Source organism: Diabrotica undecimpunctata, chromosome 5 (assembly GCF_040954645.1).
Source record: "Diabrotica undecimpunctata isolate CICGRU chromosome 5, icDiaUnde3, whole genome shotgun sequence".
NCBI lineage: Eukaryota > Metazoa > Arthropoda > Insecta > Coleoptera > Chrysomelidae > Diabrotica > Diabrotica undecimpunctata.
Window position 1 is genome coordinate 105395789 of NC_092807.1, and position 24027 is coordinate 105419815.

Here is a 24027-nt window from a genome sequence, read left to right on the forward strand (position 1 = left end):
AAACCATACAATTCTCAAGCACAACAAGTTGTGTAAAATGTGTTGGAATATTTTGAATTAGAAAAACTGAACAAAGGTCTTATGGAGCTATTTTCATTTATTTAACAGGTAGCACATTGAAATGTATGTTCGTTTATCAAAATACACATTATTGAATAATCCTTTATTTCAGAGAGTAGCTGCAGCATTAAAAATATCACGACAAAAAGTATATCCAATTATAAAAAGGAAAGAAAATAATCATATTCTTTCAAATCCAGGCAAAAGTAGACCTCGTCCGAAAAACAAGACAGCGGATCGACCTGGGAGATCCAAAATGACAATGGGAAATACAATATACTACATGTACCAACAAAGTAAGTACCAATTTCTTTTATCTTAATTTGATAATAAACCAGAGGGTAGTTTTTAATTAATTTTTTATATAAATGTGTGTTGTAAAAAAGGTTGATGAAAGTAGTTTAAGGGAATTTGTGCTGAATGTATTGATTGATAATAAATCAATTATCTTGTTTTTTAATTTAAAATAATTTTATAAAAGAAAATTTGAAATATAATTTAAAGTTTTATAAAAACGAAGCATTTACTAAATTAGTAAATTAAAATTTACTCCAGTTTATAGCAGGCAAGTTTACTCCACTAAATTATGAAATTTTGACACTATTGACAGTTAAAATTCATAGGTAAATAAAGTTATATCGGTGATTTTTTGTGTTTTTCGCATTATTAATTTAATTATTAGCTTTTTAGTCTGCATTTATAGAAAAAACAGTTCTTTTTATAACTTTTTCGCAACAAAAGATTGGTAGACACTGACAAAAAACCGTAGACAGGGATTAATTGAGGGTTTGCTACTAGTTTAAAAAAAATCCAAGAGGAAAAGGAAAACGCCTTATAATTTTACATATTGGATCAGAGTTCGGTTTTGTTATTGAAGGAGTTTTACTTTTTGAGGGAAGAAAGACAGAAGATTACCTACCATGAAGAAATGAATGCATGTTTTTGTAAATTGGTTTAGTAATATCTTGGAAAATTAAAAAAAAGTCCGACAACAGCATCAAAAAAGAAAGATATGCAAGAATGGTTACAAAAAAATATTCCTTTTGATTTCAGATGGTTAGGTCAGAACTTTTCCATCTCATACGTTTAAATAAAGATACGTAAAGGTGAAGATACTGTTCTCAAGCTATTTTCTTATGGAATCTTAATGCAATTACTATCTTTGTTGAGAATAAGCCACAATATACATTTATATTTAGTTTATTTGTGATGTTTCGATTTCCATTTCTAAAATCGTTCTAAAAGTACAAACATTATTAAATTAAATTTGAAATCTCGAAAGTAGAAATCTGAAGATTTCTATCGACGAAACGAAAGTTCAGATTTTTTGCTTTAATCTGTGCCTTCTATAAATTTGCTAGCAAAACAGACAATACTAAAGATGTAAGAAAGATATGGAGGATCTAAAAGTTACATCCCACAACATATCTCCTCATCTAAGCAAAAATATTTGGCGAATTGGTTTCTTGTACTCTTAAAGAGTATACCGAAATAAAAGAAAGGATAGTTAAGATTTGATTTAACGTACAGTGCCTCTCTATATTCGTTTATACGTACAAGCCAATATAGCCCAGAAGAATATATATATATATATATATATATATATATATATATATATATATATATATATATATATATATATATATATATATATATATATATAGTATATATAAGAGTTTATATCTTCTTTCTCTTCTTAGCCTTCTGTCGTCCATGTTTGGACATAGGCCTCTCCCAACTCCTTCCATCGGTCTCTATCATGAGCAACATACTTCCAATTTGTTCCGGCTATTCTTTTAATGTCATCAACCCATCTGATCTGTGGTCATCCTCTTGGTCGTTTACTTTCGTAGAAGAAGAAATGTCAACCAATTAAACTAATAAACAAATTTTTATTTAACAACCCCAATAATATAAATATTGACCTAAATCAAACAACAGACCCAAATCACCAAATTATGCAAGCACATATTACCTTTACTACCTAATATACTATTATTAACGCCTAAACTAACTTAAGTCTTTGCTAACTATCCTCAAATTAAAATTACAACCAAAAATATAAAAACACTCACATCATTATATACAAAAACTAAAAAATCTGTTATTATGGAAAGCTGAAATATAGTTTATAAAATACCATGCAAAAAGTGTACTAAGTCATACATCGGACACACAACCAGAAATCTAATGGACAGACTAATATCACATAAAAGTGACATAAGAAATAATAAAAATACGTGTGCATTAATAGTTCATTCAATTAATAAAAACGGTTTATTTAATTTTAATAAAACCAAGATACTAAGACATAACAACAAATTAAACAACAGACAATTTTTAGAAATGGTATATAAAAATAAATATCGATGTTTCTTTAAAGAAACTGACATTCATAAACTAAGTAATATCTATAATTACATTCTATCTTTGGCGCCACTGTATTTTATTACAATTTACAAATGAAATATTTCATAGTATTCTATAATTTAAAGTGCTTAGGCATTAAACAATTGAAAACTAGTTGCAGTACTAATTGCTGATAACGGAGATAACCTACAAAGGCAGCTACACACCTTCAATATAACAGCAAACAAACTTAATATGAGAATATCAATAGAAAAAACTAAATGTATAGTGATCAGTAAAGAGCCGCGTAGATGCAAACTAGAGATAGACGGCAAAATTGTAGAACAAGTAATGAAATTCATTTACCTAGGAGTAGAGATCACTAGTGACAGGGATATAAGAACAGAGACCACAAGGCAAGCATCAAAAGCGACAAGAGTAAGTCGTTGCCTCCGAGAAACCATATGGAGAAACAAATATCTGACCATGGAAAGCAAAATGAAAGTATACAAGACAACAGTAAGACCAATTCTAACATATGCAGCGGAGACAAGGACCGATACAAGAAAGACGAAACAACAAATCAACAATATCGAAATGAAAGTATTAAGATCAATAGCGGGCATATCATTAAGAGACAGACAAACCAACAGAAGTATACGCGAACAATGCAAAATTAAAGATATTAACAGGTGGATAAAAACAAGAAAAACGTCGAGTAATAAATTCTGAACGCGTTTCTTCCCGAGAACTAAGTAATTTTCATATATATGTATATATATATATATAATGTCATATTTTTCAAACAATTTTATGCTTATATTTAACACTGAACCACACTCTGACGCAATATTCGGCGTTTCACAGAGGAATGGATATTTTCAAGAGGTCTCAAACGAACAAAAGCATGTCCGGATGGTGTGGACACGTGTCATCCAACTCTAGGACTACGATTATTGAAATCCTGAATATGAATTGACGATGAGAGATGATTTATATTTCTCGATTAAGTACTCTTTGAAATGGTGTCGGCATCATTCACCTATAAATATCACAATCAAATTTGTCCGAAGCATACTTTTTATTTCAACTTGGCTGATTGGAAATTTAAGGTTATTGTATTGCCAGCAGCGTCATTGGTTTTTTAGAATGTTAGAAATTAAAATAATTATTATTTTATCTACCATTAGAATGTAGATTTTTATTATCCATAAATAAATGTTCAATTAAACAAACAAATATGTATTATTTTATGTATTTATTTATTGCAATTTATCATCAAATCGAAAACTCAAGTGCTAGGAATTTTAATATTTAAATTAAATTATATTATAAGGATAATAATAATCATTAAAAAGTAATAACAAAAGGAAATATCAAGTCAGTGGGTGAAGTTGTGTAGTTTGAAGAGAAAATTCCGTCGATATGATTAAATGCTACTATTGTTATATTCGTAGTGTACAAAAGAGGAGACATTAGCGAGCTCGCATACTATAGATGCATTCCTAAGCTTTCTTTGGTGTAAAAGAGCAGACAGGTTTCAGATCAAGATAAGGAGCGAATGATTATCTTCTAGTAAAAAAAGTTCTGATCGAAAAATGTATTAAATATAACAAAACTCTTATCTTACATATCCTTGTAGACTTCGAAAAGCGAGGACTTCAGTAAATCAACAAAAACTCTTAGATTCTTAGAATCTTACTTAGAAGTAAGTATACTTAGAGGAGTTCGACAAGGGTGCATACTTTCACCACTCCTATTCAACGTCTACAGTGAAGTGATATTTCAAGAAGCTTTATTGGATATTGTGGAAGGTATTTTGGTCAACGGAAATAGCATTAATAGTATTAGATATGCGGACGATACGGTCATATTTGCAATTGACATATAAGATCTACATTACATAATAAAACATGTATACAATTCATGTGAAAGGTACGGACTGCAAAGGAATCTCAAGAAAACGAAATCAATGATATTCTTAAAAAAACCACAAAATGTAGATAACCTGATCATCAATAATACAACGATCGAAAGAGAAACAATATATAAATATTTAGGAACGTGGCTGAAGAAGATGGAGATCAAACAAAAGAAATCAGAACTAGAATAGAAATGGCAAGAAACACGTTCATAAAATTGAAGAACTTACTTAGCAACCGTAACCTTAATCTAGAGATCCGCACAAGAATACTACGTTGTTACGTTTTTTCTACTTAACTATACGGCATGGAAGCGTGGACAATAAAACAGTCTGAAATCAAAAAATTAAACTCCTTTGAGATGTGGTGCTACAGGAAAATCCACAGAATATCGTCGACTGAAAAAGTAACTAATATAGAGGTGTTACGAAGAATGAAGAAAGAATGTGAAGTCATAAAAACTGTTAAAATAAGAAAGATTTAATATCTGGGTCATATAATGAGGGGCGAGAAGTACGTATTACTTAGATTAATTATGCAAGGGAAGATACAAGGGAAGAGAAATCAAGGACGACGCAAAATATCCTGGCTAAGAAGTTTGAGAGAGTGGTTCGGTTGCAGCTCATTAGAATTATTCAGAAGCGCGGAAAATAAAATTAAAATAGCGATGATGATTTCCAACCTCCGATAGGAGAAGAAACCTGAAGAAGAAGAGTCGACTATAATTACTTAGTAACAATCAAATATATTTTTAATACCGCAACATAAAATGTTAAACAGTCAAACAAACAAATTCAACCTAGACTAAGAGAGGGTGATACAATCTCCCCAAAAATATTTGTGATCTTTCTGCAAGATATGCTTTATAACATAGAAAAGAGTTCAACTGGGATCAAAATTGATGGAGAAATGTTCAATAAATGAGGTCAATAGATTACCTACAGTTGGTATAATATAAATCTCGATGCATGTCATCCGTGTCAAAGTGAAATCACATGTTACTAACACAAAATATTAAAGTCGTAAGTCTGTTCCTTCTTAGAATCTTAGAATCTGGAATTACAGACACTGGACATCTTTTATTAAATACGCGTAGAAATAATATTTGAATATTTCTATTAATATAAACTTTAGGAAATACACCATAACTTGCTTAGACAAGAAGGGAGAGGGAACGCGTAATCGTATGGAATTGATTGAAGCCTAAATTGGCACCAACCAGCACCAGAAAAGTTGCCATGTCATACTTTATTTCTTCAGTAGATTGAGAATAATGGATATATATCAATAAATAGTTTTTGTTTTAATTTATAATTGAACACTGACATAATGATTACTTTTTGAACATGATTTTATCATTACATATATCATTTAGCAGATCGATATAGTGTTTCACTAAATCAGTAAATTGAAGTTGAAATCAGTAGATCTACTGAAAAATCGGTAGACCTGATAACCCTGCGAAAGGTAGTAATGGGCAATGTACAGTCACGAAACATGGCGGTCACATCGAAACTGGCTTCATTTTTTAAAAGTTTATTAAATGAACGTTACCTGTCCTCTCTCTTTCCTTGTCTAAGATAACTTGTTTTATTTAAAATTTTAACTTTTAAATTGATAACCCATACTTGACAGTTGTAGTGTTGACACTTTGACACTTCAGATGTGTTCAGATGTGAGTCTCTAAGAAATGTATTTCTCACAACTGACCACAGAAAAGAAAAATATACTCTGGAATCAGAAGTTGCTTATTTCAAGAAGCAACTAGCGATTATTAAAAATTAAATAGAAACTTTAAAAGAACAGGTGTCAATTTTGCAAGAGCAGTAGGTATAAAGTAACTCGAAATATTGCAAAAACTACATAGTCTGATTTGGAATACAAAGGCGAAAATTGGTGAAGAAGACGAATGAACAATTATAAGAATTCCAAGATGCTCTGAATGAATTATACGTTGAAGAAAAAGAGAATATAATCGAAGAAGTAAGTTTCAATATAACCACAGCTACTAAACAGGAAGAAGATAATGATCAGACTCCCCTGAAAAGTCTTAAAAAGTGTCAAAAGAAAGTTAATACCTTAAAGGTCACATATGAATTTCTTAAAAATAAAATACGACTTATTTGGCAGGATATATCCAAATATAATGGAACTATAAAGACGTAATGGGAATGTCTGTATCTTTCCAATGGTCTATTATATCGGAAATGGAAAAGTCACAATGGAGTAAGTACAGTTCAATAATTGGAACTGCCAAAATCACACACTAAAAGTGTGTTGCAAGAACTAGTAACGTTTCAGGAGGCCATTTTGGAGTCAAAAGCACACTTGCCAAAATTCGAGACAGATTTTAACGGATCAATTGTCGCCGAGATGTAGAAGATTGGTGAAATGTGATTTATGTGAAAGTAGAAAAGGTCCTAGAATAAAAAGTTATGGTAAAATGGTACAATATCTTTCCGGAGAGCCTTTTGGACGACTTCTAGTGGATATTCTTGATCCACTACCGATGGCATAGAGAGGAAACAAGTACTTAATGGTCGGAATGGATTATTTTTCTTTATGGGATAAATCTTACAGAACTGTCGTAACAATAAGTTGAAAAAAAAAGAAAAAAAATCGGTCGGTTTGAAAATAAATATTTCAAAAGCCGAGTTCGTGGCATATCTAGTAACTAAAGCTCCTCTACAAATAAATGACATTAACATCACTCAAGTAACTAGGTATAAGTAGTTGGGGCATGATATAGGAGTGGAAAGGAATAATCAAACACATGGGATTCCAAGAATAGGCCTTATCTGGACAGCATTTGGAAAATAATAATACATATGAAAGTCTGATAATTCCATATGTCTGAAAAGGAAAGCTTTTAATCAATGTGTACTTTCCATCGTGATCTAACTTGCTGAAACACTTGTTGGTATTTCAATTCTATATTGTATATTTTTATGTGTTAACCCACCACATCTCAGTGACATTAGTGTCAACTTCAACAAGTAGAACCTAGAGAGATTGTAATCAGGAATTTTTTTTAAAATAAAAACGTTTATTTTGTCAACGTATCGTTTAGTATTCCATCTATAAGCTGAGTTTTTCTACCACGCATCCCTGAAGGTTATAGTCCCAAACTTGTGGAAATTTAAGAAGCTTACATAGTCGTAATCAAAAAACAAAAGTGATTACGGAAAACGTTATACGAAACTCAACGACAATAATGGTGAAAACAAATGTTGTAAACATCGTACCCTTTGATGGAAATAATTTCTCCAACTGGTTATTCAAAGTAAAATTGTTACTGTAACAGACTGGTGCCTTAGATGTACTATCCAAAGATGAACCTGCAGGTGATGTCGCTCGAGAAGTATATAAAAAAACCATGTGAAAACCCGAAATCTAATTGTGCAATGTTTGCATGACAATGTACTGGCAATGATTAAATTAAATACCTCAGCAAAGGAGATTATAGGTGCATTGGAAAATACTTACTAAAAAAGAGAATTTCGACACAGGTTCAATTGCAGCAAAAACAGTCATTGAAATACACAACAGCTGAAACTGTGAAGCTGTGAGAGCAGCATACTTAAGTAATAGAACTGAAACTCGAACTTTGCCTGATAACAAAACAGCTGCTGAAATTTGTTATGGTAAAAAGTCAAACATGGAAAAGATTATTACAAATAAATTATTTAGTTGAAATACTTAATTTAATTCCTAAAGAAAATGGAAGATCTAAGCTTGATCTAAGTAGTAAAAATCATGGTTATGGTGGGTTATTCAGATAATGACTACGGACTATGGAATAAAGAAGAAAGAAAGCTAGTTCATGAACGAAATATACTTTTTGATGAAAATTTAATTGAAAATGATAAAATTATACTTTCTGAGAAAGAACAAATTGCTCAAATTAGAACTGAAAATAGAGTGGAAAACATTCCTAAAAGAATCACTGAACAACGAAACATATACGAAGAGAAAAAAGAAGTGGTTGAGAGAATTAATGAAACTAGAAGAAATACACGAAATAAAAAGAGACCAACATATCTTGAAGACTATGATTGTGAGTATAATACACAGATAAATCTACCAGCAGCTTTATCAGTAGAACAATTTCTTGGTGATGTTCCCGAAAACTTCTCTGAAGCAGTTAAGGACGTTGAATGGAGACAGGTAATCAGCTATGAACTTCAGTCTTTTGAAGAAAACAATACGTGGACTTTAGTAAAACAACCAATCAGAAAATGTGAGTGTAATGGACTTAAAGTAGGTTTTTCGTGAAAAAGAAGTGAACCGAAAGGTAGTTAAGAGAGCTAGTTTGATAGCTCGAGGCTTCCAACAGAGTAGTATTGGTGAAAATGTGTATGCACCAGTGGTAAGAATGGCTACAATTAGAGTATTACTGTCATTTTATCTAGAAGATAATCTTTTTGTAAAACAGCTAGATATTAAGTCCGCTTTCCTTTATGGAACGTTGAAAGAATCAGTATATATGTATTGAACCAGTATATATCCACAACTGCTTAAAGAATATGTGAAAAATTTAATATGTATGTTAAACAAATCATCGTATGGTAAAGAAGCTCCTAAATGTTGGAATACACGTTTTTATGAAAGTGTAATTTATCTTGGTTATCAACAATCTAGGAAGGATCCTTGTTTTATTTTAAGGATTTTACATTTTTACTTGTGTATGTTGATGATTTGATAATATTTGTAAAAGTTGAAGTCAATATTATTTTTATAAAAGCGGAGATAAAAAAAAATTAATTTAAAGAGTTTGATGATGAAAAATTAGTATTTTTAGGTTTACGACATATAAGTAAAATTGGAAGTGAAGTTTATATTTCACAAAAGGAATTAATTAAGAAAATTTTGCACATATTTAATATAAATGATTGTAAAATGTCAGATATTCCAATGTAACCTAAACTTAAACTATCAATTGGTAAAGGTAACAATTTGGTAGGAAATCTTAAGTTACCTTATAGAGAATTGATTGGTTGTCTGATGTATGTGATGTTAGGCTCTAGGCCAGATTTAAGTTTTTGTATGTCATGTTTTAGTCAATTTTAAAATAATTATACTGAAGAACATTGGAAAATTTGAAAAATGTTTTGAGATACTTAAAATCTACAGAAAATTATGTCCTAAGATATATTAAAGGTGAAAACAATGAAATAGAGATAGTTTCCTATGTTGATGCAGATTTTGCAAACCATTAAATCGAAAGAAAAGATATGCACTAGATAGTGTCACTATCTAGTGCAGAAGCCGAATAAGTATATGGCACTATCTTTGTATGTCACAGATTTTATTTAGCGTATGGCTACATCACAGGTTCATATATATACATATATATAAATAATATAAATTACAAACAACAGAAAAAATACAAAAATATTATTCTACAAACAAACATCTAGATTATAAATATATTCGATTGACTCTTTTGTAGCAGCCAGGAAATCCGAAGGGTTGCCGTTATAGGATCTAATCGGGCATTCCTCTACCATGTGTTTTACTGTTTGCCTTTCGGCGCCGCAGTCGCAATTTGGTGATGTATTTTTCCCCATCTAAAAAGTGAGTCGGAACATCTGCCACAGTTCGTCCTTATTCTATTGAGTGTGGTCCAAATTCGTCTCGGTTGGTTGAAGCCCTCAGGTTTGCTTGTAATACATGGCATGTTCCAGTTAACTGGTGCAGCGTTATTCTCCCATTGTTCTCTCCACATGGGAGCGGAGCTCAGGATCAGTATTGATTTTTGTAAATTCTCTGACAAGGGCATGTTCCCGGCGGATGGGTGGTGGAGCTATATGACTCAAAGCTGGTAACCAGTAAGTGGGAGTGGCCTTGATTGTGCCCGATATAGTTAGCATGGCTTGGTTGAGTTGAACATCAACACGGTGAGTATGTGGACTGTTTATCCATACTGGTGCACAGTATTCCGCTACGGGGTATACCAGTCCTAATGCTGTCGATCTAAGTGTGGGTGCTGAGTAGCCCCATGTAGTGCCGCAGAGCTTTTGCAGGATGTTGTTACGAGTTCGGAGTTTTGCAGCAGTCTTAGTAAGATGCTCTTTAAAGTTTAGCGTTCTGTCAAGTGTAACACCTAAGTATTTTGGGTGTTTATTATAGTTAAGGAGTCTATCCTCAAAATGGATTTGAGGTTGATAGTTGGCCATCTTGTTGTTCAAATGGAAGCAGGACACTTCTGTCTTAATTGGATTGGGTTGCAATTTCCATTTGCGGAAATAATTCCCTAGGTCATTTAAATCGTTTGTTAGAATGCGTTCAGTGACCTCGAATTCTTTATGACTTGCGGCAAGCGTCCAGTCGTCTGCGTATCCAAACTTTTTTGATGTGCTTTCTGGCATGTCTGCTATGTAGAGGCTGAAAAGCATGGGAGCCAGCATGGATCCTTGTGGAAGTCCATTATTCAGTTTCTTTGGGTACTAGTCTTGTCTCCCAATATAACTTTAAAACATCTGTTGGATAGCATGGCGTTAATAACCTCAGTGGTCTTTCTGCATGGGATTATTCGCATTAATTTATTCATTTCCCCTTGTCGCCAAACAGTGTCCTAAGCAGCAGATAGATCGATGAAGGCAGCGGTTGTTTTTAATTGCTTTTGAAAGTTTGATTCCACATAATTGGTCAGGGCGAGTACCTGGTCTGTGCAGCTGCGGTTTGGCCGAAATCCTGCCTGTTTCACTGGTAAGTGTTGGAATATGGTTTTGCTGATTCTATTATACAACAGTCTTTCGAACAATTTGTACACCATACTTAAGAGTGCGATGGGGCGGTAGTTTTTCGGTGAATTATTACTTTTCCCTGGTTTTAAAATGGCGACGATTTTTGCATTTTTGAGTTGGTGGAGGACGTTTCCCGTTTGAAGGATATCAGAAAAGAATTCTGCGAGCCATTGCCTAGTGAATCTGCCGCTATGTTTGAGGAACTCAGCGTGAATGGCGTCGAAACCCGGCGCTTCTCCTGTTTTCATTTCATTTAGGGCTTGCTATATTTCTTCATGCGTAAATGGGTTGGAATATTCTGTTGAGTGTGCAAGACTAGATTTTATGGTTTTAAGGTCTTTTTTAACTTTAATTGTATGTAAACGATTTTGAGGTGCCCTAGAGGTTGACACTATGTGCGTAGCTATTTGGTCTGGAGTTACTAGGTTGATTTGGCGAACGTTGGTTATGTCACAGAAAGTTTGTTCTTTAATCAGATGTTGAAAGAGATTTTTAAAAATATATATAAAGTACATGTGTATGAAGATAACCAATCATGTATTAAGATGGTTTCTACATTGGAATCAAAAAGAACCAAACATTGATGTTAGACATCATTTCATTAGAGATTGTTTGAAAAAGGAATTTATTGCTTTAGACTTTAGAGTATGTACAGTCTGATCAGCAACAAGCCGACATTTTTTACAAAGTCATTGTCAAAAACTAAATTCACCCATTTTAGGTAACTTTTAAATGTTGTTGAGTTGTAGAATGGTTTTTTAGTTAGTTACAGAGTTCTAATAGTTTTGTAGTTAAGCTAATACATAATTGCAGAAGGATATTAGTATTATAATTCTATATTGTATATTTTTACGTGTTAAGTGTTGGCACCACCTGTCAGTGACACTAGTATCAATGTCAATAAGTAGAAGCTAAAGAAATTGAAATTAGGAATTTGTGTTAAAATGAAAACTTGTTTTTGTCAACGTATCGTTTAGTATTCCATCTATAAGCAGACTTTTTTATCACGCATCCCTAAAACACTCACCATGATGAAAACGAGTATAAAAAAATAAATATAATGCAAAGAAAGATGGAAAGATCGCTGCTGGGAAAAAGTCGAAAGTACCTAGTTCCAAATCAAATGATCAGGAACAAGGTGAGGGTTTGAGACTCTGTTGAGGCTCTTTTGTCAAGCTGTTTGGCTGTCTAAAGTATATAGATGTAGATGCAAGTCACTCAGCAGATGGACCGACGATATGGAGAATTTCTAGAGACTGGGTAAAACGGACACAGGATAGAGACGAGTGCAGAAAAACTTTGGGAGGCCTACGTTCAGCAAAGGACATTTAGTATTTTTATATAGATAGATATTATAGGTATTTAGAACCTTCTCGTTAGTAAAATTTGTACTGTAATTATTGTCCTATCAAGCACATTATAATAAAAAAAATTAAAGATCAGTAAATACATTTTGTAATGTCAACTTTTAAGTAAAACACTTTTATTAATGCTACACATGTTTATTATAATATCAGATACGCAGATTTGTTTAAACTTACCTTAATACAAAAAATAATAATATAAAATATGAGCTTCGTTTCAACTGATCTCAGAGATTGAAAGTGCTTTTATATGCTCAACATTTGATCTGATGTCAGAGGAATTGGGAAACTTGAATTAGGTGGAGTGTTGTAGACATATGAGTGTTGAGTGATCCAATAAACATTGGATAAAAATGTAGATATGATATATAGAGTGGTAGAAAAGTAAAATACTTACTAGGTGCACTATACTTCTTTATTTTATCATTATAGTTATTGATAGCTTTCGTTGTTGGGCTCTTTAGGTTATAATACAATACATTACATTATTAATAGTATTCATGCAATATTTATTTAATTTTAACTCATATTTATGTGCTTAAAATGGGAAAGTTTCCAGTCGTTGGCTCTCATAGTAGTTAAAAAATATTTCATTAATATAAGACATTCTATGTAATGTAATTAGTACAATTTGTTTAATACAAAATTTAAAAAACCAAAGTTAAATTGTTCAAAATGTTTTCAGTCCTATCAGCCCATCATCGTCATCATTATTCTGGCTTTACAACTCTGCATGGGTCCTATTCTCCTCAAGAATTTCTCTCCGGTCATCCCTATACATCGCCTTTCTCCGCTAAGCACGTATTCCCATATTTGTCATGTCTTCATTGATGTTATCAATTAACCTTGTTCTGGGTCTTCCTCTTCTTCTCTGATCAATGGGTCTATCAAGGAGCGTTTTTCTAGCTGGGTAATTTTGTTCCATCCGCATTACATGTCCTATCCACCTCAGACGTCCTATCTTAATATGTTTTACGATATCAGGTTCCTGGTATATTCTATAAAGTTCAAAGGTGTATCGTCTTCTCCACACTCCATTGTCATTCACTGCTCCATAGAGTCGCCTTAGTACTTTCCTTTCGAAAAATCCTAACATGTTTTCATTATTTTTTGTTAGAGCCCAAGTCTCTGGGCCATATGTTAGAACTGGGCGTAATATTGTTTTGTAGAGTTTTATTTTTGTATTTCTCGATACAATTGTGGATGTAAGGAGCCCAAAATAGCATCTGTTGGACGCACAAATTCTGCGGTTTATCTCTGCAGTTGTATTACTTTCAGTGTTAAGGAGCGTTCTCAGGTATACAAATTCACCGCTTCGATGACGTCGTTTTCTATAACTAGTGGTCGTAGGATTTGTGGTTGCGTGCTTATTTTCATATACTTCGTTTTGTTGGTGTTTATTATTAAACCCATTTTTGTAGCTGATTCTTTTAATGCTATGCCTCTTGTAGAGCGTTTTTCATTCTCCTAACAATATTGTTATCATCAGCATAGGCCAGGATTTGCACTGATTTATTATATATTGAACCTGTGATTATGATATGTGACATACGTATTACTTTTTCCAGAGCCCGATTGAACAGTATACAGGAGAGAGGGTCTCCCTGGCCCAACTTTTTATTTGTTTTAAAAGGTTCAGACAGTTCCCCCTGAATTCGTACTCTACATTCAACTTTTTCAAGAGTTAGTTTTGTTAAATTTACCAACTGATTTGGTATTCCTAGCTCTTTCATTGTTTTGAACATTTCTCTTCTATTCACAGAGTCGTAGGCTGCTTTGTAGTCTATAAATATGGGATGAGTATTAATGCCATATTCTAGTGTTTTTTCCAAAATTTGTTTCAGGGTTGCAATCTGATGAATTGTAGATTTACCACCTCTGAAACCAGCCTGGTATTTTCCTACTATCCGTTCTGCATATGGTGCCATACGGTGACATAGTACTCTGGAAAATATTTTATACGCTGCGTTTAGAAGCGTAATTCCTCTGTGGTTAGAGCATTCAAAGATATCTCGTTTTTTGTGTATGGTGCAAAGTATTCCAATATTTCAATCATTGGGGAGGGATTTCGATGTCCATACTTCTTTTATAAGCTGCTGTAATACCATAATGATATCATGGCCACCTTCTTTATATAGTTCAGCTGGGAGATTATTATGGGTACCAGAGAGGCTTTATTCTCCTTCAACGTGCTGACGCAGAGATATTTGGATGTTAACCGTCCTCTTTACGTCTCTTTTATAGATTACAATAAAGCGTTTGATAAAGTAAAACATGATCGACTCATGGAAATTCTAAAAAATAAAAACCTAGATGAAAGAGATTTCAGGCTAATAACAAACCTTTGACATCTGAAGAAATGGAAATAAAGAGAGGAGTCAGACAAGGCTGCATACTATCACCTCTATTATTTAACGCTTATTCTGAAGAGGTAATTCGAGAAACTCTGGAAGATGTAACAGTCGGCATAAGAGTAAATGGAGTCTTAGTTAACAACATCAGATATGCAGATGATACAGTAATAATAGCCGATAGTGTACAAGACCTGGAAAGACTCATAAGTAAAATAGTAATGTGTAGTAGGGAGTACGGACTCTCGCTCAATATCAAAAAAACGAAGTTTATGAAAATTTGTAAAAACAACCATAATACTAACGAAATCTTGATAGTAGAGGGCCAGCAGATCGAAAGAGTAAAAAAGTACACTTACCTAGGAACACTTATAACAGAAAATAATGACTACACTGCAGAAATAAAAGTCAGAATCGAAAAGGCACGTTCTAATTTTATGAAAATGAAAAAGGTCCTATGTGGCAAAGATTTAACATAATTACTATATAAATGGGAATAAGCCACAATTAAAGGTTAAAGTACGTTAATTGACGTTTCAATTTCCACTTCGGAAATCGTTCTCCGATTTCCGAAGTGGAAATCTCTTAGAGCTACCGCCTCAAAAATTAAAATGACTATCATGATTGCCAACCTCCGTAGCGGAGATGGCACCTGAAGAAGAAGAAGGTAATTTGTTTCTGGCTAGTTTTTTAACTGCATCTTTAACTTCAAGAATCGTTGGTGGTTCTTCTTCCCTCTCGTCTGCTCCCCTTACCTCAGCCCATCATCATGATCCTGAAAAGTAGGTATTTCATAAATTATTTATTACGGTGCTTCTCCAATACTTCTTCCACATAATTATCTATTTTGAGCCAATTGTCTTATCTCGTTCCATCATAGTCCTCTCTTCTTTGCTTCTTGTTTGACTTAATCATCAGTCATCCCATCTGATTTTTGCAGCAGTTCTCAATTTAATAAGATTCTACTTTTCTTCAAATATATTCATATACCTTTCAATTTAATTCTATCAATAGCTTTTTTCAAATTAATAAAGCATGTATGGATCTCCTTTTCCTTCCTCAATATCTTTTCTTCTACTTGTCTCAATATAAAAATCAGATATAGTGATCCTTCCTTTTCCAAACTTATGTAAAGATTCTTCTAGTTTTATTTTCAGTTTTTTCCTCAGTCTTTTTTTAATTATCCTATTAAATACTTTTACATCTCTCTTCTTAAACAATGGTTCTAATAACTCTGTTATCCGATAAAATGGTACTTCTTTTACTGTAATCATTTCATTTAGTAGTTCTCGAAACTTTTCTTTTGCCTTTACACTGATACGTTTTTACATTTTCGCTGTGATTTCGTCATGGCGATTTTCCTAATTTTAATTTATCAACGGTTTATGTAATTTAGTCTATTATATTTTGAGTGTATATGTTTGAATTTTTATTAAAATCGTTATTATGCTAGTTTAATTTTTTCTGTCTTACTCCTAATAATAATTCAGATATGTTCATTTTAGACACGAATTCAGACATATCAATTTTCACTTACTTAATTGTCGTGAAAACCATCTATAAATATCAAGAAAAGTAAGGCAACTAGGTTGAAGCCTTCATATAATTGAATACCCTATAAGAACCAAAAATATAGGATGGATGAATTATATGGAAGAGCTCTTCGATGACGAAAAAGGAAATCTACAAGACATATTTTTCGAGGACAGAGAAACAAGTATAGAAATTACAAAGGAAGAAATATTGTATGCACTAAAGAACACCAGAATCGGAAAAAGCCCGGGTCCAGATCAACTGCCTATTGATATCCTTAAAATAATAGAAAATGAGTACATGGATATACTCTTAAAGCTCTTTAATGAAATTTATCAGTCGGGTGGCATACCCAATAATTGGTTGACCTCAACATTTATTTGTCTCCCAAAAAAGAAAAATGCTAGAGAATGCACCAACCACCGCACCATAAGCCTGATGTCTCACACACTTAAAATGTTTTTAAATATCATGCATAAACGCATTTACCAAATACTTGATATGGATATTGAAGAAACCCAATTTGTATCCCGTAGAGGCGTAGGTAGCCGGGAAGCTCTCTTTACATTCAACGTACTAATCCAGAGATGCTTGGAGGTGGACCAAGACATGTACGTCGTTTCATAGATAACAACAAGGCTTTCGATAAAGTCCGCCACAAAGAGCTAATGGATATCCTCAAATAAAAACAATTACAATACAATGACCTTCGAATTATAACAAATCTATATTATAAACAGCAGGCACACATGCGCATTAATGAACACACGCCAGAAGAGTTCGAAATTAGAAAAGGAGTACGACAGGGGTGTGTATTGTCACCACTACTATTCAATGCATATTCTGAAGAAATTGTGAAAAGAGCTCATGACGGAGAAACACCAGGAATAAAGGTCAATGGAACGGCAATTAACAACATTAGATACGCGGACGATACTATCATAATAGCAGACAACCTCTAAGACCTCCAAAACCTAATGAACAAGATAGTTGAGTATGGAAAAGAATATGAGTTACCAATAAACATCAAGAAAACTAAATTTATGAGAATATTAAAAACCCAAAATAAAGATAAAAGCCTGACAATTAACGGTAAATATTTAGAACAAGTTGAAAACTACAATTATCTTGGCACAATAATTAATCACACACACGATTACTCCAAAGAAATCAAAGTTCGAACAGAGAAAGCACAAACAAACTTCAATAAAATGAGAAAGGTACTTTGTGCAAGAGAACAGAAACTTAAGAGTAGGCTGGCAAGGTGTTATATTTTCTCGACTCTGCTTTACGCGATAGAAGCGTGGACACTTAACGAATCGACTACTAAAAGGTTGGAAGCATTTAAACTGTGGGTGTATAGAAGAATTCTGAAGATATCATGCACCGAGCATGTAACAAACAACGAAGTCATGAGAAGAGTCAACAAAAGAGTGGAAATATTGGAAACCATCAAGACACGAAAGCTGCAATACCTAGGGCATGTTTTGCGTAACGAAAGATACAGCATACTCCTATTAATTATACAAGGGAAAATCCAGGGCAAGAGAATTGTAGGAAGGAGAAGAATCTCATGGTTGCATAACTTGAGGGAATGGTACAGATGCACATGAATCGAACTATTCAGAGCGGCAGCATCTAAGATCAGAATAGCCATGATAATTGCCAACCTCCGTCGCGGCAATGGCACGTAAAGAAGAAGATGGATGGATTAAACACAGAGATATAACAAAATTGGCAGGTTTCAATGAACATGGTGAACAATTCACAGAACAAGACAACAAATAATAAAACTTTATAAGACAATGACCACACATACTTTGTTATATGAATGTGAAAGTATTTTTGCTGTTCCGTATGGATTTTGTTGTACGGTTTTTACTGTCTTTTTGTTCTTGGGTTCTCAATTTATTTGATACTATTCTATGCTACAAGAAATAAAGGACAAATTTAAAATATCTTACTTATTTGTCAAGAAACTAAATCTCACTGAAAATACACCAAGTAACCGGCGTTATTATAAGGCTAAACACAGAGACTAATTTTGTCAGACAACAAAGATAATCCGATTATTCTTTTTAGAAATGTACCGGATGATAGTGGGCGCAAACTAGGTAAATTAATCCAAGTCGGTGATTAAAATTTACCAGTTACAATTCCAAAAGTTCTTTAGAATAGTGTGTTTATTACGTAGTTGGTTTCTGGGTAAATCGACGAACAGATTTAAACGATTTTGTTTGTAAAATATAATACAGAAGTGACGATAAGAATAATTTAAATGTACAATAATAAACTTAATTGTCTTTCTTTCTCATCTTGTAAAACTGTGATGTTTGAACTGAATATTCGGCATTAAAAAAAAGAGGAACGACGAATACCTGTGCCCAAATAAGAATGGATAAGTGCAGTAATACAAAAGGATAAAATTAACAATGAATCCTAAAAAGAGTAAACGACATGTTCATAAATAGGATTGATGTTGGTATAACACAAGACAGAAACAGAAAAATGTAATATGTAAATCCGACCTTGCACAGGGGTTAGAACAAAGAGATTGACAATCATACATCTAACGGGTGAGAGTGATGACGTAGGTGATGCATATCTGCTAACAGGAATGTCCTAAGAGGAATGAGAAAATAAAATAGAAAATATAAAGAAGAAATAATAGAATTAAAACAGTCAGAGCTGAAAATAAAATAGGAGTTAGAAAAAACAGAGCAACGTCTAAATGAGGTGGAAAATAGATTAGAAAGGCTCGAGAAGAAATCGAAAAGAAACAATGCAGTATAAATTTGTTCAAAAATATAAAATCAGTCAAAAATTTGTCATTGCTGTGAAAAGTTTAAAGTGAGCGGATTAGTTTTAGCAACGATACAAGAGCAGGTGCATCAAAAACATTAGTCAATCAGGAGAACGTCGATGCTGTGTGCAAACTTATCCACTAAGGTCGACATGTGACGTACCAGAAAATAGAGACGATTGACGATTTCAAAATCCGAAGTTAAAAAAATTTTATACTCAGATACTCTATCTGTTGGCCGAAGAACAGAAAACAACTATAATTGGTATCGAAAAATCATATACAGCTTCAATGCAGAAAAATTTATAAAAACAGTATGCGTGATGATGAATCGTAGATTTATTTTTACTATACGAATCTTTGAAAACCTATATCGTTGCTCAATCAAGTATACAAACTGTTTATGACAATTATTAACAATCGGTTGACTTACAAAATGGATAATTACCAACCGGTTGAACAGGTTGGCTTTTGTAAAAGATATAATACATCAGACCATCTGCTGCCAATGAGAACACTGATAGAAAAGGCAAATGAGTACCAACTACCCGTATTTCTTGCTTTCATACACTTTGAAAAGGCATTTGATAGTATCGAAATGTGGGCTATAGAACAAGCTATTAATAATTGTAGAATAGATGCAAAATATAGGCAACTAATACATAATATATATGAAAACGCAACTACGATAGTACAACTGGACGACAAATCCCTTGCCCATTAAGAGAGAAGTGAGACAAGGCGATGTAATATTTCTAAAGCTTTTTAATCTAGCTCTAAAAGACGTCTTCAAACTGAAAGTTTGTCAATATATGGCATCAACGTTAATGGCAACAAATAAAACCACCTCAGATTCACTGAATACATCGTGATTATAGTGAGCACATTCGAGAAATTACAAATTATGATGAAGGAACTCGCAGACAGCTACTAATATATCAGCGTTCAAATAAATATGACAAAAACAAAAACAATGACCAGAACAGGCGATCCCAGACATATAACTTCAAATGTCAGTGAGATAGAACAAGTCTAGGAATATGTCTATCTAGGCCAAATTTTGAAACTTGACAAAGGAAACCAAAGTGTGAAAATCACTAGAAGAGCAATGGGCATGGGCAGGATTTGAAAAACTCAGTTGGATACTGAAGAATCGCAAAATACCTCAACACTTGAGGAGCAAAGTGTTCAAAGACTTTCAGAAAAAAAGTGAGTACTGGGTAAGATCAAAAACAAAAGTTATGGATATCACAACAAAAATTGCAGAACTCAAATGGAGCTTCGCAGGTCACACTGCTAGACAAAAAGACCAACGTTGGAACGTCACAATACAACATTGGAGTCCTTTGATATTGGTGGACGACATCAAAAGAATAGCCGAATCAAATTGGAAGTATGTTGTTTAGGATAGAGTTCGATGGAAGGAGTTGGAAGAGACCTTTGTCCAAAAAAGGACAAGAGAAGGCTAAGAAGAAGAAGAGATACAAATCTTCAAAATATAAATCTTTTTCAAATAGAAATTTGTGAATTTGTGGTTTGTTCCAAGTACTTTTTGTTATTTTTCTGAGTAATCGAGACTGATACGAAGCGTTGTCCATGACAAATTACGCTATTTTTAGACAAGCTTGGGAGAATAGTGTTTTCCAAACATGACTTAAAAATTGTACTTTTCATATTATCATGGTAGTCTAAAAAGGCATATTTAACTTTTATTGACGTGTATAAATAACGCACTGTTTCATCCATTTTCCCTATCAAAATGTTTTTAATAATCCTCTGTTCTTTATTGGAAGGTACTGCATTTGAATACTTATATTATTATTTCTCCTTCTTTTTTAAACTATTTTTCAATTTTGCTTATTGATTGGCGAATTGATACCGATTGGATTGATTTATTTTGTTATTGTGACTACACGGGTCTTAAGCACACTGCTATTAAGGCATCTTGCAAGTCTATTTGCTTTTTCTACTTGATCTCTCACTTCTTTGTCCAGGTTTCCATAGCTGGACAGTATAATTCCAAGGTATTGTATTTCCATTACTTGTTTAATACTGATGCCATCGATTTCTATTTTATATCTGATTCTCATTATTTTTCATCTCTAATAAACGAGACCCCAAATGACCAATATATAATCATAATGGGTGATATTAACGTCCGTATCGTCAATATTATAGTTTCAGGAATAAAACAGAGATATAATGAAAATATCAGAAAAGAAAACGGAGAACTTCTGATGGACCTCTGCAGCATAAAGCAAATTCGTATTAATAATACAGTTGTCCCTCACAAATACAATACAAATACACTTTTAAAAACAGTAGAGGACAAAGATCTATGATAGACTATATTAGATTGAATAGAGTTACATCCCTCTCAAATCTTGGATACCTATTCCAACAAAGAATAAGATATATATCGCAGAAAGTAATGTAGTAGAAGAAAGCTGGGCAAACATTGAGTCTAATCTCTTGTCTTCAGCTAAGGAAGTTCTTGGTGAAAGAAATATAAATAAAAATAAATCGTTCTCCAGGCGAAGAACTCCATAACTTTGTACAGAAGTAAAGGAAACATATAAAGAAAAGAAAAAAGCTTACCTGAAATACATCAACTAAGACACAAGAGGCTTACTATAATTACAAGGCAATAAGAAACGAAAGACATGCACTTTTAAGATCAATAAAAAATTATCATTGGGACCGTTTTTCGAAAAAATGGAACATTATTTTTATGGTCTGCAGAAGAAAATATGGCGCTTTCTAAGAGGTCAAAGAACGGAGGTTAAGAAACTAATAGAACCAAGACACATAGAAAAGGATACAAGTATTAACTAAATAAAAAAAAAGCTATATATAGAGGAAGAACAAATAAATAACGCTAGAACCGGAAAATGTCACCAGAAATTGCCACAAATGAATATGAAGGAGTTAATATAAATACACAGGAAGTTCGAAAAATACTTAAAAAGCTGAAGAGCAGAAGAGTTGTAGGTAAAAACGGAATACCAAACGAATTTCTGAAATAGTGTGGAGCAGCAATGACAGAACAATTAACAACATTGGAAGAATGGAGAACTAGCGAACTAATTCTACTATTCAAAAAAGTATATATTAAACAGCCAGAAAAATACAGATTTATATACTTGTTAAATACTACCCTAATTTTACATTATTATCTATTTCTAAATGTATAAAACATATATTAAATTTAATAGCATTTTTATTATTAAAATTGTGTATTTTATTTAACGATTTATTAAAAATTTCCCAAACAAATTTAAAGTTGTCAAAATCAATTCTGATAAAAGTGTTCACGCAGTAATTCTAAATAAATAAAAAAGAACTTTTGAAGAAAAATATTATAAATTTGGTGTACTATTCAATCAAAGTCAACATAATGTAAACAGATAAAATGTAACAACATTTAGCACAAATTAAAAACTAGATTTAAATATTTTGCAACTTATTCTATACATTATTCTAAAATAAAATTTACTCTTACCATTTCATCCAAAGTATTTCTCGCATCTCTTGCTAACGCCACAAAGTGATGATGAGAGAAAAGCTGGAATCAATCTGACCCATTCAGGAGTATTTCTTCGCTTCTTATACTGTTTAACACTGCCCCGTGTGAAATGAAACTGGCGCTCTTAGCAATTGCCAAACAAATGTTATCAACGGTAGTCGCAAGAGACGAAGAAGTTTCCACGCGGCATGCGTGCTGTGCCTCCTCCTGATGGTCGAGGACCATCCTCTTGCATCCACCTCTCCACGTTAGGATTCGTGGAAACAAGAGCTTCCCGCCTCGGATATACAGAGTGTCTTAATCTACGTAAACTAGATATATCATCTATATATTGTAAGTAAAATAATTCGTACTCTGTCAACCAAACGATTGGTCATTACTTGTTTTTGTTTAATATATAAAACACGCTTTGATGGAGATTTGCCGATAAGTAGTTATTGTATACATTTGTACATAAAAGCTGTCGTAGTTCTTGCATTTGTGAAATTAAAATACCTACGAATATATATGTGACTAAATTGAATACGTCTTTTTTTATACTTCATTTTTTTTCTTCTTCTGCTTCTTTATGAAAACCATTTTGCTTGTTCATTGGCGGGTTGTTGCAGCTATGGAAGATTGTCGCTCCTTTTCTTGGGCAATTGGCCTATACTTCTATCACATTGTGATTATTGCCATGAATAATAAGATTAGTCGCTTGTCCTCCATTATTGTTGTCAGTTAATTTGTCATCGTCGATCCATCATATTTCAACAATTTATTTGGTATCCCACCTTTACCTGCAGCTTTTGTGTTCGGTTTTTTAAGAGTTTTTTGTACTTCATGCTTGCTTATGCGAACTTCTTCGTTTATGGTAATTTCTGATGTTTGTGGTTCTAACGTTATTTGTTGTTCCTCTGAATATAACTTCTTTAAATAGCCAATCCTTTGCCTTTCTTTCCCAAGTTGGGATGAAGGAAGAGGGAGTTTTCAGCACGGTTAGCACCCTAATGATGGACTATAAATATTTTCCTCATAGAGACAGGGTTATGCCTCGGAACAGGTCGGATTCAACGATGACGATTAATGCAACAAAAATATTCTTAGAATTAGTTCGTAAAATCACAAACCACAAGAGAACAAGTAATAGCCAAAGAACTTAAAGAGTTCTACTTTAAGAGTTAACTTTATAAATTTGTATGTGCCATTTATTATTCTAAGTGCTTATTTTCTTCACTGCATTATGGAGGTGTCTATTTGTTTTTTCAAATGTTTCACCGACTGTTAGTACACCGTGGGAGTGTTCTGCCACAGGGTGAAGCATGTTTAAATTTCTTTAAAATATTCCCCTTAGGAAATTAGTTTCACGCCGCCTATGTCTATATATTTTG

The 24027-nt window shown here is 33.0% G+C and overlaps 1 protein-coding gene across 1 annotated transcript in view; it reads right to left on the minus strand.

The window, feature by feature from the left end:
- DAT (Sodium-dependent dopamine transporter) overlaps positions 1-22760 on the minus strand; it is a 97542-nt gene extending 74782 nt beyond the window's left edge. Inside the window, exon 1 of the mRNA XM_072532462.1 lies at positions 22634-22760. The gene's annotated coding sequence lies outside the window, so the exon portion shown is untranslated. The remainder of the gene's footprint in view (positions 1-22633) is intronic.
- Between the last annotated feature and the right edge of the window lie 1267 nt (positions 22761-24027).